Source organism: Stegostoma tigrinum, chromosome 6, assembly GCF_030684315.1.
Source record: "Stegostoma tigrinum isolate sSteTig4 chromosome 6, sSteTig4.hap1, whole genome shotgun sequence".
NCBI lineage: Eukaryota > Metazoa > Chordata > Chondrichthyes > Orectolobiformes > Stegostomatidae > Stegostoma > Stegostoma tigrinum.
Window position 1 is genome coordinate 96,638,230 of NC_081359.1, and position 17,259 is coordinate 96,655,488.

The following is a 17,259-nucleotide window of genomic DNA, read 5'->3' on the forward strand; positions in this document are numbered from 1 at the left end:
AAAATGATCACTCGTTACTTTTAGGGCACCTTAGCTGTTGGAAGGGTAGAGAAAGCTGATGAGTGACTGAATTGAGGTTTATGAAATTGCAATTGGATTCTGTGTGGAAGACACACAGAAGATGCTTCTACCACAGAGAGTGTGAAATCAGATATCATCAACAATAAAATCCCACACTCGTACAGTCATAGGATTTAATATTGAAATAAAAAGGAGCAGTAAAGGAAACACAGTCTAAACTGTGCAACCATTCACTATGAATGGTCTAAATATCTTGCCACAGTCCGTTGGTATAGGAATCAGTGATACCTTACATCACCAGCAGCAATACTGTCATAACTAATAATCCTCTTGTGTGAATCTTAATGCTTGCTGTGGGATCAGAATAAACTGTGCGCACTTTTGAGTGGGAATCAATAGTCAGTACTAACTGTGTGCCTTATTTGGAGCTTTCCTGAAGGCCTGCAAATAAACAACACAAGTGACTCGCCAGAAGGCCACCGTGGAAATCAATTAGGCAACAGCAGAGTGGAACTAGATGGCAGGCAATCAGTGGAGTCTTACTCCAGAGAAACAGTCAATAACAAGTAGGAAAAGGCCATTTAGGTCTATGGTGTTGTATCCAGTTGGTTCACGTCTAATTTGTATTTTTTCCTCCACTTCCACACCTTGCTTCGGTAAGCTTTATACCTTCCTAACAAAAGGTTTGGAAATTTGCAATTGACCCTCATCCATAAGAGCTTCTTTTTTGGAGTGGTGAGAAGGAATGCTAGACTTCCACGGCAAAGTGCTTCCTTCCATTTTTGTTCAATTGACAACTTTTCCCTAATCCACCTTGTTCAGAGCTGTTATTAACCAGCTCCAGAGCAGGTGGGACTTGAACCCAGGTCTTACAGTTGAGGGGGGGGAGGACCACTACCACTGCACCACTCCTTGTCTCAGTCTGAGTGACCTCATTCCAATTGTAAGTTTAATGTCTTCAGGTTCTGGGATCTCCACCCTGACGTAACGATGTCACTTTATCTGCCCAACTAAATCTCTTAATCATCTTGAGCAGCTCAATTAGATCACTCTTTAACCCTCTACCCTCAAGAAAATACAAGTGATGCAAGAAAACACTGTTTTTAGACTTCTGAATGGACCTCCCAAATGTTTAATTTAATGTTGGCCTCACTTGTTGTGCACCTTCTCTACAGTCGTAACTTTATATTCCTCACTCTGTTCTGTTACCCTAACACACTTCGTATGGTATAATCTGCCTGTATTGCGTGCAGAACAAAACTTTTCGCTGTACCAAGGTGCATGTGACAATAATGAAACAAATCAAATCTACTGGTCTTTTCCTGCCCTTCCGCAGGTAATTGTGAGAATGAAGCGGGCACTGCTAGACTGCAGGAAAATAGCAGGCATTATCAGCAAAACTGAAACCTTGGTGTAGATTGGAAACTGTATTGATTGCATTCAAAGCAAGAAGGATCAAAAAATAACAATTCTAAACTTGCAGGGAATACTATATAACCATTCAACATATTAAAACTGCTCTTTGTGATTTTGATGCTTATAAGAAACACAAGGCATTTATTGCTGCAAATTTAATAGAACATCAAATCTCAATTCACAAGTTCAAAGGAACTAATTTCAACTTAGTGCAATTGTGACGTGGGTGATAGCTAATCATTAGCCCAATTTACTTACTCACCTCAAGTTTTATTTGCAATCACGTTACTGCCTAAAGGGCTGCCAGAGACTACAATCCATTCCATACTCGTGTTTGAAGTCCAGTTGTCTTAAAGTGAATCTTAAGCAATTAACTATACTGACTCAATTTAACTGTTTTTATATGTAAATGTGTATTACACACACACACACACACACACACACACACACACACACACACACACACACACACACAAATATATATGTAGTATTGCAATAGTATATTTCTTAAATACAAATATTTAGAAAATATATATATATGGACGTAGTTTCCATATGTGCATGTACATATATATGCATATGGAAACTATGTCCATGGATTGCAGTACGAATGCTGAATTCAATGCATGTGTGTATCAGAATTCTGATCAGATCAGAGGTTGGTCTGGAGCTCAGCTTGGATGCCACCATAATCAATGTCTTCTTAAAAATCCCTGATGTATGCATAGTTTCTTGACTTTGTACACGTTTAATGTCAATTTTGTTGTTGACCCTGGGATATTGCCATGGTGGTTATTGGAATTTGAATTCAATAAAAATCTGGAATTAATGATGACCATAAAAACATTGTCAATTGTGGGGGGAACCACTCCTAATGCCTTTAGCGGAGGAAACTGCCGCGAAACGCCGGCCTACAGCTATGAGGTTGACTTTTAACTGCCCTCTGGGTAATTAGGAACGGACAGTAAATGCTGACCTAGCCCACATCCTGTGAATGAATTAAAAAAATACAACTGTCATACAGTGTTTTTCTGAAATAATCTATCAAGGAAGAATACACTGACAGAGAATTATGCCAAAGTTCTTGTTAAAATCTTTCTTGAGCAACCACTTGGCCAAGGAGCAGGCAACAGTTGACATTGGCATAACTTGCTGACTACTGGCACCACATTCAAAGTTTGTCTGCACATTAGGTGCTGCAGGCCATGAATGAGACCTTACACTGTGCTTCTTGCCCATTAATACTGAGGGCATGGCCTAGCAGAAAGGAAACCTTGCTCCCCGCTTTTTGGACAGGGACATGGGGGTGCTGGTGGATGGAATAGTGAAGAGGAGGGCATTCCTTATTCCTGTGGACAAAACTAGCCTGAAGCAAAATTTCAGCATGGCTCGGTGCTATACCCCAGTGAAAACGATCATCAAGCAACATGGCTGTAAGGGCGGCAGGGTGGCTCAGTGGCTAGCACCGCTGCCTCCCAGCACTAGGCACCCAGGTTCAATTCCACCCTTGGGCAACCATCCATGTGGAGTTTGTGTGCTCTCCCTATGTCAGTGTGGGTTTCCTCCCACAGTCCAGGGATGTGCAGGCTAAGTGGATTGGCCATACTAAAATGTCCATCATGTTTAGAGATGGGTGGGTTACAAGGGGATGGGCCCAGGCGGGATGCTCCAAGGGTCAGTGTGTACTGGTTGGCATGAAGGGCCTGTTTCCACACTGAAAGGATTCTACACAAAGTTCACTGATCTTCTGCATTCCACAAGGTTAAGTGCTGCCATCATTTTTTACTGCTGCCTCAGAGCCACCACTCACTCTAACTCTTCAAATGTATATACCCCTCACTAAAGCTTGTGGACCACACCTCCCAATATTACAGGCATTTGCACTAAATGACCCTCACATACTTCAACTTCCAAAGCAGCTAACCCTGACCCCTGTGCTTCCTACTTAATCAATGTAGGCACCTCTGCTGTTTTTTTGTGCATTTCCACTAACTGCACTTCCATCATTTTTCAATGACTTCCCTTGTCCCATTGCAGTAAAAATGGCTCATACCTCTCTCCAGACTGATATGTCCACAGGCAACCCTGACTCACCTACTTGTAATCCCTGGACTGGTTATACTGACTTTTAGTCACTGACTGTGGCCCTATCCCCAGACTGTACAGAGATGGATCATAGCACCCCGACAGTGTGGAAGCAGGCAATTCAGCCAATTGAACCCACAAAGCCCATCGTATTGCATTCCACCCAGACCCAGCCCATCCCTGCATATCCCATGGCAAATTCCTGGACACTATGGGCAATTTAGCATGGCCAAATTACCCAATCTGCACATCCTCGGACTTCAGGAGGAAACTGGAGCACCCTGAGGAAACCGATGCAGACACAGGGAGAATGTGCAAACTCTAACAGACAGTGACCTGAGAGTGGAATGAAACTGGCACGGTGAGACAGCAGTACTAACCACCGTGCCACTGTGCCACCTATCCCTCAGCTCGAGTTGAAATAAGTCCCTGACTGACCATGGCCAAACCCCAGACTAAAATCGGGCAGACCTCTTTACTAACTATGGCAATGCCCACCACCATTCTGCTTCCACCTGAGCATAGACCCGCTTCACCCCACTATGCACTGATCCATTTGCTTGAAGCACATGCAGCATGTTTACTGTGTAAATGTGATGTGAGGTTGACACAGTACAGTCCTCGCAGTGTCATGTGACTGTTCTGTAATTGCTAACAAAGCAAAACATGGTGCATGTATGTCCTTCCATGCAGTGCAACCTGGCAGAACCACACAAGTTATAGCTGCTTCTGAGCTTCAAAGTAAAGTGACAAAGCACTGAAGTTGTGTCAGGCCTTGGCTTGAGAGTAGGCATGATGAAATGGTGAGCCTGGTGGCTTCCTGCTACCAACTTGCTTGGGTGAGGAGTTGAGGGAGATAGTGGCCATGCAGTGTTCTGAGGAAACAGTTGCATGATACAGGGAATGGCAATCGGGTATCTGATTACAACTTTAACCTCACTGCGAAGCCTCTTATAGGGATGCCTAACCTAAAGAAACTACCCTCCTTTCTCCGAACAAACCTCAGGGGATCTCTCTCCCACTGCAACTCTAACTTGTCTGTCTCCACTCCAACAATCTTCTCCTGTATCCAGCTTCGATCTGCCCCCCGCCTATTTATTTCAGAGCCCTCTCCCCCTCCCCCTTTTCTGATGAAGTGTCTAGGCCCGAAACGTCATCTTTTATGCTCCTAAGATGCTGCTTGTTTGCTGTTTTCATCCAGCTCTACACTTTGTTATCTCGGATTCTCCAGCATCTGCAGTTCCCATGATCTCTGAGGCAATCAGGTATCTGCTCTGACTTACAGGTCAGGAATATCAGCCATCTAGTTCCTAGGGACAGGAGAAATGGAAGGTAAGTGTAACTAATGCTGCATCAGTGAAGGAGAAGACAGAGTTATCATTTCGGGTGTGGTGACCCTTCCTCAGAACGCCTCCTGATCAGGTTTCCAGCAATTTTGTTTTTGTTCCTGATTTAGAGCATCCGCAGTTCTTTCAGATTTTATAACTAATGCCAGTTGGGTCTTTAATGAGACGCAAATGCATAGAAATAAGATAGTTACCACTTGATGGTGGGATACCTAAATTTACCATTTAAGGCTTGACGGGAAAATTGGAAGCATTTCCCCATGTTGAGATTCTGATTTTTAAATTTTTTGTATTTTCCCACATTCTTATCATCACTCATGCTACACTAATGAAGAGAGAATTCCACTAATATTGTTGCATTGTATTCCATCCAATTTACTGCATAAACACAAGTTATTGGATTTGACTTCCAATGCGTTACATGGCTCCTATCCTTCTTTCACTCCTTTCTCAGCACAGCTTCTGAGCTTCCACTTTTGGGAGGTAGCATCAGTGGTGATATCACTGAATTAGTAATCCATCAGTCTCAGCCTAATAGTCTGGGAACAAGGGTTCAAAGCTTACCAGGGGAGCTATTAGGATTTAAAATCACTTTGTAAAATAGCTAGCAAAGTTTTTTTTTGTTTATTTATAGGATGTGCATGCCACTACCTGGCCAGCATTTATTGCCCATCCAAAGTTGCCTTGGGAAGGTGAAGCTGAGCTGTCCAGTTGTCTCAGTTGCCTAATTGGTAATGGAGACTCTCAACTGAATCTTACCAGAAATTGGCTAAATGTCATTTCATCAAGCTGCAGTGGAATATTTCTCTTCACCAGGCCTAAGGATTTGCCCTGACCTATCATCCCAAACTCGTCTCATTCATAAGGTATCAAAGCCCTGTGCCTCTTTACTGTCCAATGCCAGCTTGATTTTCCCACTTGCCACATTCATGAGTATTCATCACTGCCAGGGCATTTGGGGATCCCTGGTATTGAACCCCAGCCACGCACCTGATCAAGTGTTGACCACCTTGAGTTGCCCTTCACTGTGCACGAACTGAAACAGCATCCACAAACCTCAGATGACATAAGAGTCACAGCTGAAGCTGCCTTGCATCTATAACTGCATATTCCTACATCTATGGCTGCCTAGCACTAAGCTGCACAACTCAACTGTCCTTAGCCACATCTCATCCTGTGTCACTCTCTTCAGTCATTGCCATATTTCCCTAAGTGTACCATCACCACACATCCTTTCATGTTTCCTTATGGGACTATCATAGAACATAGAACATAGAACATAGAACAGTACAGCACAGAACAGGCCCTTCAGCCCACAATGTTGTGCCGACCATTGATCCTCATGTATGCACCCTCAAATTTCTGTGACCATATACATGTCCAGCAGTCTCTTAAATGACCCCAATGACCTTGCTTCCACAACTGCTGCTGGCAACGCATTCCATGCTCTCACAACTCTCTGCGTAAAGAACCTGCCTCTGACATCCCCTCTATACTTTCCACCAACCAACTTAAAACTATGACCCCTCGTGCTAGCCATTTCTGCCCTGGGAAATAGTCTCTGGCTATCAACTCTATCTATGCATCTCATTATCTTGTATACCTCAATTAGGTCCCCTCTCCTCCTCCTTTTCTCCAATGAAAAGAGACCGAGCTCAGTCAACCTCTCTTCATAAGATAAGCCCTCCAGTCCAGGCAGCATCCTGGTAAACCTCCTCTGAACCCTCTCCAAAGCATCCACATCTTTCCTATAATAGGGCGCCCAGAACTGGACGCAGTATTCCAAGTGCGGTCTAACCAAAGTTTTATAGAGCTGCAACAGGATCTCACGACTCTTAAACTCAATCCCCCTGTTAATGAAAGCCAAAACACCATATGCTTTCTTAACAACCCTGTCCACTTGGGTGGCCATTTTAAGGGATCTATGTATCTGCACACCAAGATCCCTCTGTTCCTCCACACTGCCAAGAACCCTATCCTTAATCCTGTACTCAGCTTTCAAATTCGACCTTCCAAAATGCATCACCTCGCATTTGCCCAGGTTGAACTCCATCTGCCACCTCTCAGCCCATCTCTGCATCCTGTCAATGTCCCGCTGCAGCCTACAACAGCCCTCTACACTGTCAACGACACCTCCGACCTTTGTGTCGTCTGCAAACTTGCTGACCCGTCCTTCAATCCCCTCATCCAAGTCATTAATAAAAATTACAAACAGTAGAGGCCCAAGGACAGAGCCCTGTGGAACCTCACTCACAACTGACTTCCAGGCAGAATATTTTCCTTCTACTACCACTCGCTGTCTTCTGTTGGCCAGGCAATTCTGTATCCAGACAGCTAAGTTCCCCTGTATCCCATTCCTCCTGACCTTCTGAATGAGCCTACCATGGGGAACCTTATCAAATGCCTTACTGAAGTCCATATACACCACATCCACAGCTTGACCCTCACCAACTTTTCTAGTCACATCATATACAGGAAAATCTTCAAATACTACAAAGTATTCTCTTCTGTTCAATGGAAGCAAAAGCCAACAGAAAGAGTACAATCAGAAACTGTACAACAGCAGAAGTTGCTGGAAAAGCTCAGCAGGTCTGGCAGCATCCATGGATAGAGATCAGAGTCAACATTTTGGGTCCAGTGACACTTCCTCAGAATCATTCTTACTAAATGATCAACAAGTAATCTTAACAAACAGTTCCAGGAGAAACCAGGGTCTTCGTGGAGCCAGCATCCACCACTGGTACATACCACTCAAACACTTCTGAAGAGATACAAGTGGTGTTGCACATAATCAGGGAGTAACCCCTCTACAGATCAAGTGTTGGACCAATCACCTCACACTCAGCTGATCAGGAGGCTATCACTTAACTTCATTTGCTGAATGAATAACCAATTTAAAACCCCTATTAAAAACACCTCAACCTTCTACCTTCTAGCAGAACAATCCCCGATAATGTTCAGTTTCTCCTGAGAATACAAAATAAGCATCAATAAAATCTACAGTGTTTTATTTACCTTCTGAATTAGCACACATTAATGTGGGGATTATCATATGTTCAGCCATGTAAGCCTCATAGAATATGAGTTCCCTGATTGGGGCTGTTAGCCTGGTCCAATCAGGGGTCCCTTGCTAACGAGTAAAAGGAGGAGAGTCAGACATTCTGACACTCTAAGAACTTGCTCATATGGAGCTGGGCCAATGTCAAGAACTTTGTACATGTAAATAAAGGGGGCCAGGGAGATGGGACTGGCCTCTGTGGAGCTATTTCAGTTGCTGTGAGTTCCTGGAGAAATTTGCGTGCAACAGACATCTATGAGTTAGGGTAAGCATTTCTGGCATCATGCCATTATTTTGGAAGCTTGACTCATTCTACCCTGACTTCGAAGCTTGGACCCAGTATGTCAATCAGTGTGTTACCTTTTCTGGGCTTTAGGCAGATGAAAAGCAATGAGTAATTCTCCTGACAGCTTGTGGACCCCACAGATTTTTTGGTTGTTAGGAGTCTACCTCTCTATGAGGCACCAGATACTAAAACCTTTCCAGAGCTGATGGATTTAGTTAAGGAATATTATGACCCCAAGCCTCCTATAATCCTGTGACACTATAGTTTTTACTCAGCATTTTGAGAACCAGGGGAATCTGTATTGGGATTTTTGATTAGTCTAAGATGACTGGCAGAAGAGTTGGTTTTAATCCTTAATGAGATACTGAGAGACTGGTTGATATATGGGATTAATGATGTGACCATGCAAAAACCCCTACTAGCCAAAGACCAAGTGGACTTTAATGATGCACTACAATGGGCTTTGTCATCAGAAAATGCAGCAAGCGGGGCAGCAAGTTACAGGGCATTCCAATGGAAGTGGATACCCTCTCCAGTCTGACTGAGCTTAGAGAACACCATTTGAGTGAAAGGCAATTGCATAGCCTCAGTCAGGTCATATCCTGGGCTCTAGATCAGCCACAGCAAAACCCCAAAATAAAGCCAAGCATTGGCCAAATGGTTAAAATTTTCTTCAGCATCTAGGCCAGCAAGCCAAGGTGGTTACTGCATATATACCGATTCAAAACAGCAAAGGAGTCTGACCTGAATCTAGATCTGAATTAAATAAGAGAACTCATGGACTAGCATTCGGGAGAGTGTTTACCCTGAAAAGTACACTACATCTGATTTGGAACAGTTAAATTGCTCAGCAACATTCAAATCAGAGCCAAACAAAATAAATGAGATAACAAGGTATAGAGCTAGATGAACACAGCAGGCCAAGCAGCATCATAGGAGCAGGAAAGCTGACGCTTCGGGCCTAGGCCTATGATGATGCATGGCCTGCTGTGTACATCCAGCTCTATACCTTGTTATCTCAGACTCTCCAGCATCTGCAATTGCTACTATCTCTCAAATAAAATAATACTTGGTTTAATTGTCACCTGGTTCTAATGGAAGTTGATCACAACAGGGCTGTTTTGATGATTGCACTCTTTACCAAAATCACTCCAACTCTTATGTTTGTGCAAGACCTTGACAAGGCTGAGAACCTATACCAGGGAATGTTTACAGATTAAGCGTAAAACTTCAGGTCTGTTATGAGAGGCTGCAAGTTCAGTTACTACTGTTTGGGAAAAAGGGCCTAAGCTTAATAGGGCAAAATTGGTTGAGAGAGATTCACCTAGATCGGCTCCACATATTTCAATTAGAAAATGGTTGCCTGAGTGGAGTCTTAATTAAATAACCAGACATTTCTCTGGAAAGTCAAGGGACCATCAAAGAAGACAAGACCACCTTGTATGTTGACCAGGAAACAATTCCACCATTCTGCAAGGCCTGCGCAGTGCTGATTTCCATAAGGGAAAACGTAGAGGCAGTAAATAGAAGGTTGGAAAGCAAAGGAATCATCAACCCAGGTCACTTTGCAGAATGGGCAGCACCGGTTCACACCGATTGTGAAGACCTGCAGTTGGTTTGCCTTGGTGGGGAGTTTAACCAAATGGTAAATCACTTTTCACGGCTGGATAAATACCTAATCCCTCACATAGAGGATTTATATGCAAAGCTGGAAGGGGGCGCTGTCCTTCACATAGCAGGACATGAGCCATGTGTCCTTGCAATTGCAGTTAGAGAATTCTCTCAAGTACGTTACAATTAGTACCCATCAGGCTTTGTTAAAATATATGAGACTGCCACTTGGGGTATTATCAGCCTGCTCAATTTTTCCGCGGACAATTGAGAACATTTTGCACGATCTACACCAAAACTTGTAGCTCAGGTTGTGGGTGAGGTTGTCGAGATGCTCACTGAGCGGGTCAGCTTGGTTGCAAACGTTTCGTTACCCTGCTAGGTAGCATCGTCAGTGCGTCTCTGGTGAAGTTTTGCCTTGTTTTTTTTAATATGCCTTGGCTTGCTGGGTGTTTGGTATTACTTACAATTTTATTTCTCAGCGGTTTGTACTCAGGGTCTAATTCAATGTGTTTGTTGATGAATTGGAATACTAGACCTGTAGAAATTCCCTGGAGTGTCTCTGTTTGGTATTTGCGATTATTGATGTGTTACCCTGGTTGAATTTGTGCCCCTTGTTGTCCATGTGCCGTGAGACAGTGAGAATTGGTCGTATCTCATGGTTGTTAGTTGGTGTTCATGTATCTGTATTGTCAGTTTTCTTCTGGTTTGGCAGATGTAGTGTTTCTCACAGTCCTTGCACGGTATTTTGTATATGACCTCAGTTTTGGAATCAACACTAAAGAAGTATGGACTCACAGAAGAGGTACAACAGACCATCAGACAGCTGTTGGCCCCAACACTGACCCAAAAAGGAAAGTGGAACACATTCAACACAGAAGAGAGGAGAGCCCTAGACAGACTCAAGAAAGATAGAAACATTGTAATCTTGCCATCAGACAATGGATACATGACAGTAATCCACCATAGAGCCCAGTACATCAAGAAAGCTAACCCACTACAAGCAGATACTGACAGCTACCAACAGATGGTGACAGATCTGACACCACAGCTAGGAAACCGGATTACAGCCACCTTGAAGAAATTACACAACTTAGGAGACATCAGCAAGACAGACTACAAAAATAGGAAACCAGAGGGATCCAACACATCCCAATTGTACGGACTCCCCAAGGTACACAAACAGGAGGACCCCTCAGAGCCACCATCTCACTGCCAGGTACACCAACGTATAGACTTGCCAAAGAACTACAACAGAAACTGAAATGCTTAGTTGACAACATTACCCACTCCATCCACTCCTCCCAAGAATTCCTCCAAATCATCAAGGGCATCAGGTTAGAAGAAGAGGATGAGATGATGATCTCCTTCGACGTAACGACACTATTTACATCCATAAACATTGACCTAGCCAAAGAGACAGTTGCCACACTACTACTGGAGCAATCAAGTAGGCAGGAAACCCAGAATATCGACAACATCAATGAGGACATTGCCATGAAACTACTAGATTTGTGCCTCAAAACCCACTTCACCTTCAACGACTGCATATAGAAACAAATCAACGTAACACAAGGGGATCACCAATATCAGGACTGATTGCAGAAGAAGTAACACAAAGGTTAGAATGGACTGCGCTCCCCATCATACAGCTCACATATTGGGTCTGGTATGTAGATGACATCTTTGCAATTACTAAATGCACTAAACTGGAAGAAACCCATTGACACATAAGTAACATCCTCACTGGGATAAAATTCACAAAAAGCGGTAGAGAACAACCAGTAACTACCCTTCCGACATAATGGTAGAACACAAAAACAATTGGGAACTCCAGAAGAGCTTTTCCAGAAAGACCACACATATGGACCAGATACTCAATTACTCCAGCAACCACCCCAATGCCCACAAAAAGAGCTGAATCAAGACACTATTTAAATGACCTACAACACATTGCAGCAACCCGGAACTACGCAAAGCAGAACAGGAACACCGAAACAGGGTCTTCAAAAGGAATGGATATGCGAAAAGCACAGTCTGCCATTACCTCCAAAACAGACCACACCAGGAAGACACAACACAGCCAGACTCACTGAACACCCTACCATTCATCAGGGATACGTCAGGGATGACCATAAGACTCCTCAGACCCCTAGGTATCAGGGCAGCCCACAAACCGATAGCCACCCTATGACAGCTACAGACGAACATAGAGGATCTCATACCCAAGACCAGCAAAACCAGTGTAATATACAAAATACCATGCAAGGACTGCGAGAAACGGGGCATAGGCCACACTGGAAGAAAACTGACAATACGGATACCGAACACCAACGAGCCACCAACAGCCATGACCAATTCTCACTTGTGTCACTAACACACGACAAAGAGGGGCATAAATTCAATTGGGAGAACACATCCATAATCGCACAAGCCAAACAGAGACACGGCAGGGAATTCCTAGAGACCTGGTATTCCAACCAAAACTCCATCTACAAGCACATTGAATTAGACCCTGTGTACAAACCGCTGAGAAACAAAACTGTAAGTAATATCAGCCACTCCAGCAAACTGAGCCATACAAATTACCAACAGGACAGAACACCAACATTTCACTGGAGGTGCATTGATGATATTACCTAGCAGGGTGACAAAACATTTGTGACCAAACCGACCTGCATGGCCAGCATGTTTAAAACCTCAAGGTATATGCCAGGTCACCATTTATCTGGATAATATTGTAATAACAGGGAAGACCAATAAGGAGTACTTAGAGAACTTGGACGTATTCCTTAGATGGTTCTCTCTGGTGGGCGTATACCTAAGAAGGGAAACGTGTGTGCTCCAGGCACCCCAAGCAAATAAAAAAACCAAAAGAACTATGGATGCTGCAAATCAGAAACAAGAACAGAAGTGGCCATGAAAGAGTTCTGAGAAAGGAACACTGGACCTAAAGCATTGACTCTGATTTCTCTGCACAGATGCTATCAGACCTACTGAGCTTTTCCAACAATTTCTGATTTTGTTTGTGACCCCAAGTGACCTACTTGGGCTACAGAGTCAACAAGACTGGGTTGCACCCATTGGAAGATAAAACGAGGGCGTTCAAATCTGCCCCGGCTCCTATGTCTGCACCAAAGCTTATGCCTTCCCTTGTGTGAGTGAAATATTATGGAAAGTTCATACATAACCTAGCATCCATCTAGCACGTTTGCATCATCACTTAAAAATAGTTGGAAAGCCAAGCCATAGTTTTCAGGGAAGTGAAGAAACAACCATCATCCTCTAAAGTGTTAGCACCCTATGATCCTAAGTGAGATCTGGTATTGACATGTAATGCGTCCCTACACTGTATCGGGATAGTATCATCTCATAGATGGCCCAATGGAAAGGAACGTCCAATAGCGCACGCATCCAGTACTTTGGCTAATGCAGAGCATAAATATGCCCAGATAGAGAAGGAATTTGGCAGTCATATACGGAGTAAGGAATTTCAACCAATACCTTTACATATGTAAAATTGTAATATTATAGACCACCAACCCTTGCGAGGTCTACCTTACAGAGGGCAAGGCAGTGGTGCCCGTAGCTGCAGGCTGAATTCAGTGGTGAGCTCTGATACTAAGTGCATACAATTACAAGTTCGAACACAATCTGGGAGGCCAACTGGGTGTATTGGGCTGTCTCCCACTGGCAGATATACTTCTGGTGGTACAGCCACTGGAAGAGTCCATAGTGATTTCAAATTTTCTGGGCACACTTCCAGTTACAGCTGACAATATCAGACTTTGGACACAGAAAGATCTGGTCCTGGTGAAAGTGAAATGGCTGGAGGTGACGGGGGAATCCAAAGGGCTATCGCAACCAAAACTGAAACTTTTTTGGACCAGAGATACCAGATCACAGTGAAGGATGGCATGTGGGAAGCAAGAATGGCTGCCCTGAGCTATGGTCACCACCAGATACTGGCCAAACCCAACCCGGGTCATCCAGAGATCTTCAAAATGAAAATGTTGGTGATAAGCTATGTCCAGCGTCCAGGTTTGGATACAGACATTGCCACTTTGGTGGAGCAGCACCCAGAGTGCCAACGAGGACAAAAATTACCACCAGCAGCTCTCTCACATTTGTGGGAATGGCCGGGTAAGCCCTGGACTCGGTGACATGTTGACTACGTAGCTCCTTTCATGGACTCAATGTTCTGACGCCCACCCAGACGACCAAATGTGCAAAGAGTCCATTTGTCAAACACGGAAATGACGATGGAAAAATTGTGCGCGTCTTTTGCAATACACAGATTCCTGGATGTGTTTGTTACAGATAATGGGCCATCATTTGTGAGCAGCAAATTTGAGTATTTTCTAAAGTCAAATGGGATTCAAAATATCAGGACAGCCCCGTACCATCCAACAGCCAACGGCTTGGCAGAAAGACCAGTCCAAACTTTGAAGGCAGGCTTGAAGAAACAGCCGAGAGATTCACTAAAACCAAACTGTTCTGGTTCCTATTTGATGTAGGACCACCCCTCATGCAATTACAGGGATAGCTCCAGCAAAGTTGCATATGAGGAGAAGAGTCCGCACCAGGTTAAATCAGATTTTCCAGTACCTGGGGTGGTGGGGCGTTAGTGTGAAACAACATCGGGAATGCCAAGTGAGAGAGGCAGTCTATTTCAGGGGACGAGGTTTGGCGTAGGAGCCACAGGAATGGCCCTGCATGGATGAGAGGCTGAGTTAACGCAAGGTCAGGACCAGTGACATTTAAAGTTTGGGGAGAAGTGACAGTCCTAAACAAGTACGTGGACCAAGCGAAAGCTATCTTTGCCACTGGAAGGGGAGTTTGAATATCCTCCGAGATGCTCCGGAAACAAAAAGTGAGCTTCCTTGTATTCTCTGCTGCCCATATTCACTGTAGAGTCAGAGGAACCTGAACTGGTGCTGAAAAGCCTGAGGTGCTACTAGAGAAAGGAGCAGCATATGCCCTTGAACTCAGAGTGGGAGGCATGTACTGATTTTAATGATGTCAGCCAGATGGACTTCACAGACTATGAGTTCCCTGATTGAGGCTGTTAATCTGCTCCAATCAAGGCATCCTGCCTTTTAGATATAAATAGGAGTGTGTCAGACATTCTGACATACTGAAAGCTGGCTCTGAGGAAGCTGGACAAGTGTCAAGTATGTTCCATGGGTAAATGAAGGGTGACTTGGTGACGAGATACCAGTTTATGTGAATTATTTCAACTAACAGCTGAGGAAGATCAAGCACATGAATGAAGTAATTAACATCAGTTTCAGATATCAACATCTGATGGAAATTAAACAAGGGCATCGAATAATTAACGTCAGTTGCGGAGTGAGCAGAACAGCACTTGAGCCAGACATTAAACTTAATTCTTCCGCTTTCTGCAATAAATTATCAGCCAGATGGCAAGCAAAGACAATTGTACTAACTTAATTCCAGCAATCTGTCTCCAAACTCAATGTTGAAATTCAAATAAAACCAGCATAAATTAAAATCAAATTGGAATGCACTTGATGGAGGGACCAAAGCTTTGGACAATGATTCTACAGTTGAAGGTTTCGTAAATTCCAGCTTCACAGCTGTTTGTTGTTAGAACATAGAACATAGAACAGTACAGCACAGAACAGGCCCTTCAGCCCAGGATGCTGTGCCGACCATTGATCCTCATGTATGCACCCTCAAATTTCTGTGACCCTATGCATGTCCAGCAGTCTATTAAATGTCCCCAATGACCTTGCTTCCACAACTGCTGCTGGCAACGCATTCCATGCTCTCACAACTCTCTGTGTAAAGAACCCGCCTCTGACATCCCCTCTATACTCTCCTCCAATCAGCTTAAAACTATGACCCCTCGTGCTAGCCATTTCTGCCCTGGGAAATAGCCTCTGGCTATCAACTCTATCTATGCCTCTCATTATCTTGTATACCTCAATTAGGTCCCCTCTCCTCCTCCTTTTCTCCAATGAAAAAAGTCCGAGCTCAGTCAACCTCTCTTCATAAGATAAGCCCTCCAGTCCAGGCAGCATCCTGGTAAACCTCCTCTGAACCCTCTCCAAAGCATCCACATCTTTCCTATAATAGGGCGACCAGAACTGGACGCAGTATTCCAAGTGCGGTCTAACCAAAGTTTTATAGAGCTGCAACAAGATCTCATGACTCTTAAACTCCAGTCCCCTGCTAATAAAAGCCAAAACACCATATGCTTTCTTAACAGCCCTGTCCACTTGGGTGGCCATTTTAAGGGATCTATGTATCTGCACACCAAGATCCCTCTGTTCCTCCACACTGCCAAGAATCCTATCCTTAATCCTGTACTCAGCTTTCAAATTCGACCTTCCAAAATGCATCACCTCGCATTTGCCCAGGTTGAACTCCATCTGCCACCTCTCAGCCCATCTCTGCATCCTGTCAATGTCCCGCTGCAGCCTACAACAGCCCTCTACATGTCAACGACACCTCCAACCTTTGTGTCGTGTGCAAACTTGCTGACCCATCCTTCAATCCCCTCATCCAAGTCATTAATAAAAATTACAAACAGTAGAGGCCCAAGGACAGAGCCCTGTGGAACCCCACTCACCACTGACTTCCAGGCAGAATATTTTCCTTCTACTACCACTCGCTGTCTTCTGTTGGCCAGCCAATTCCGTATCCAGACAGCTAAGTTCCCCTGTATCCCATTCCTCCTGACCTTCTGAATGAGCCTACCATGGGGAACCTTATCAAATGCCTTGCTGAAGTCCACATACACCACATCCACAGCTCGACCCTCATCAACTTTTCTAGTCACATCCTCAAAGAACTCGATAAGGTTTGTGAGGCATGACCTGCCCCTCACAAAGCCGTGTTGACTGCATCTAATCAAGCCATGGTCTTCCAGATGGTCATAAATCCTATCCCACAGAATCCTTTCTAACACCTTGCAGACGACAGACGTGAGACTTACTGGTCTGTAATTGCCGGGGATTTCCCTATTTCCTTTCTTGAAGAGAGGAATTACATTTGCCTCTCTCCAGTCCTCAGGTACGACTCCAGTGGAGAGCGAGGATGCAAAGATCTTCGCAAGTGGCGAAGCAATTGCATTTCTCGTTTCCCAAAGCAGCCGAGGACAAATCTGGTCCAGGCCTGGCAACTTGTCAATCTTAATGTTTGACAAAATTTTCAGCACATCAGCTTCCTCTACCTCTATCCATTCCAGCATGCACACCTGCTCTTCAAAGGTTTCATTCACTACAAAGTTCATTTCTTTCGTAAAGACAGAAGCAAAAAACTCACTTAGGGCTTCCCCTACCTCCTCAGACTCCACACACAAGTTCCCTATGCTATCCCTAATCGGCCCTACTCTTTCTTTGACCATTCTCTTATTCCTCACATAAGTGTAAAATGCCTTTGTGTTCTCCCTAATCCGTTCTGCCAAG